Consider the following 3,457-nt stretch of genomic DNA (forward strand, 5'->3'; position numbering starts at 1 on the left):
CCTGCAATGCAAGAGACCCTGGTTTGATTGCTGGGTCGGGAAGATCTGCTGGAGAAGGGATAGGTACCCAGTCCAGTATTCTGGCCTGGAGAATCCCATGGGGGAAATCCACGGGGCCGCAAAGAGCTGGACACGACTGAGCAACTTTCCCTTTCTTGTCTGTAGCCAACATGCCATTGTAAATAATAAACAAATGTGGTTTTGCAAGAATCTTGGCTGATATTTTCATTAACATTAATGATTGAGATGAAAGTGAAACAACAAGAGATATGTGTTGGATCCTGACTTAATCAGGTCATTAATCAGTGACCTGAGTGACTTGGATTCATTTGATGATAGTTTTTGAGTACTGGAGGAATAGTTCCTTGAACTTTGTGCTGGTCACAGTGCAACAGTTATAGACACAACATTTTAAGAATTTTATTCTACATTGTTAACATTTTCTCTGTCACTATACAATCAACAAAAATATGTGAGCCCAAATTTGGAGCTTTCTTCTGTTTCCATGATTTAAATACTCTCACCCTGAAGGATTCCAGACTACCAAGGTGAAAACACTGGATGAAGAGACGTCCTCCAGCACACCATTATACCCCATTTCTGCAATGTAGATGCAGTAGACAGAAACAGCATCAGGAACACAGACGCCAGCAAAATGTAAATGATTAAAAATGATGACTTGTATGTATTTATGACCTTTGCTTTGAATAGAATTTATTTAACTGAAAGCGTACATCCTTTAATTTTTAATAATGACTTTGTTTTAAGCTAGCTCACAAAACTCCTGAAATTTAACAATCAGTTCTCTGGCACTTCTTTGAGTTGGCTCCAGTTCATTAAGGATTCAAGTGCAAGGCCACGAGCCCCCCGCCACCCCCCTACCACACACACACAGATTCCACAGCAGCAGAGGCAGCGTGAAGGGAGAGCGCGTGCAGACATATGTTGCTTCTCTGAGCCCTGCTACCCTCAAAGTGCTGCCAGGGCTGCTCCAGCCTTATGTGATATTTTCCTGAGCTACTCAGACTGATTGTCAGGGCTAAAATATCCATTGTCATAAGCTACACTTTATATGAAAAATGGATATGAATTTCAGTGGAATAATGGTTTGACATTCTTCATTAAATTTCATCCATTAAAATATTGTGTCCTTAATGAGAACTTGTTGTTGAAGGAAAATATTGTTATTCTGAAATTCCTCTTATTTTTAAAGCCAAATCTGAAAAGATTTTCATCAAAATGTGAACAGTTATCTTGGATGGTGAGATTTTATTTTTCCTTCTTGTAATTTTCTGTAGTTTACAAATTTTCTATAATAAATATGTAACACGATGGTAATATGTAAAAAGAACTGAGACAAATCTTTGTTAACTTGATATGCTAAAGTGCATTGATGTTATCCTTTTAAAGACCAAAACAATAAATTGCATTTTCAGTAAAAAGAATGCCCTGGGAAACAGACGTTACTATGTTCAGTTTCATTTGAAAGCCAGATGTCCAGGAATTGGATATGGCTAATTATCAAATTCTACCCAGATGGAGTGTTTTCTTTTCTTTTTTTTAATCATCAGATGGAAAAGCAAGTATCTCTAGCTGCTTACTTTATTACATTTAATCACTTTAGTTGGAAAACTTTAAAGAATAGATGCAGCTTAGAAAAAGGGCAGTTTATTCTATCATGAATGAAAAGTTGAAATGGGTACAAGAAATAGAAGAAAAAGAATTAAAATGTGTAATTAGCTATGTGATAAAGAATTTTAAGCTTGTTCTTTGGCCAATTCCAGCAGTGTTAGAAATGAAATTGATCCCATCTCTTTTGGGGTTGGTCTTCCTGAATTAATCTATTGCTGTGTAACAAATTACTCTAAGACTTATCAGCTAAAAACAATAGCGATTATTTCACAACTTCTGTAGGTCAGGAAAATTATGACCAACCTAGATAGCATATTTAAAAGCAGAGACATTACTTTGCCAACAAAGGTCCGTCTAGTCAATGCTATGGTTATTCCAGTGGTCATGTACAGATGTGAGAGTTGGACAGTGAAGAAAGCTGAGCGCTGAAGAACTGATGCTTTTGAACTGTGGTGTTGGAGAAGACTCTTGAGAGTCCCTTGGACTGCAAGGAGATCCAACCAGTCCATCCTAAAGGAGATCAGTCCTGGATGTTCATTGGAAGGACTGATGCTGAAGCTGAAACTCCAGTACTTTAGCCACCTCATGCAAAGAGTTGGTTCATTGGAAAGGACCCTGATGCTGGGAGGGATTGGGGGCAGGAGGAGAAGGGGATGACAGAGGATGAGATGGCTGGATGGCATCACCAACTCGATGGACATAGGTTTGGGTAGACTCCGGGTGTTGGTGATGGACAGGGAGGCCTGGCATGCTGCGATTCATGTGGTTGCAAAGAGTTGGACATGACTGAGTGACCAAACTGAACTGAATGGAACTGATAGGTTGGGAAGTTGAGCATGGTTTATGAATTAGTTGGCTGCCTATGACTCAGGGGGCTTCCCTTGTGGCTCAGCTGGTGAAGAATCTGCCTGCAATGCAGGAGACCAGGTTCGATCCCTGGGTTGGGAAAATCCCCTGGAGAAGGAAAAGGCTACCCACTCCAGTATTCTGGCCTGGAAAATTCCAAGGACTGTATAGTCTATAGGGTCCCAAATAGTCAGACACGACTGAACGACTTTACTTTCACTATTATTCAGGGTCTTTCTGTGAAGACCAGGGCTGTGGTAGCATCTGAAGGCTTGATGGGAGAAGATCCATTTCCAGGCTCACTCACATGATTGCTGGAGGGATTACATTCCCTGTGACCTGTTGCACTAAGAGCCTCAGTTCTTTGCTGGCTTTGGCCAGGAGCCTCCTCTGTTCTTCGCTATACAGACCCCTGCATAGAGCCTCTCGCAGCGTGGCAGCTGGCCTCCTTGGAGCAAACAAGCCAGAGAAACGTCTAAGGCACTTGCTTCCTACCTTTCAGGCTCATTGTCCTCCACCGCCAGGTGTCCAGCACCTCAAAACAAGCGAAAGGCCAAAACCATCGCTTCACACACTTCCCCAGCTCGGGGCTGTTTAAAGCTGGAGGGTGTGCCTGCTACTTGCTACTTCATCTTATCCAGAAGTGGAAGCGTCTGAAAATCATGGATAATTCTATCATAGTTCTCCGCTAGAAACAAAGTTAATGTCTCATACTTTTATTTTCATAAGCATAAGGTAATGTTTTAAAATTATTCTTATTGATTAAAGAAAAATTACTAGCACAAAAAGTCACATTTGTTAGAAATCAATGTTGAAATGAGACAGACTGGGGACATTAATAGAGCATTAATAAATGTTAAATTATTCTTTTGCTTGGCATTCAGGGCAATGAATCTCTGAGAAATGCTTGTTCCTCTTTGGTAAAGTGGTGAGAGAGCTATTGTGAAAATAAAGTTGACCAAGAACCAGTATGTATAAG

This window comes from Muntiacus reevesi, unplaced genomic scaffold, assembly GCF_963930625.1.
Source record: "Muntiacus reevesi unplaced genomic scaffold, mMunRee1.1 SCAFFOLD_50, whole genome shotgun sequence".
NCBI classification, from domain to species: Eukaryota; Metazoa; Chordata; class Mammalia; order Artiodactyla; family Cervidae; genus Muntiacus; species Muntiacus reevesi.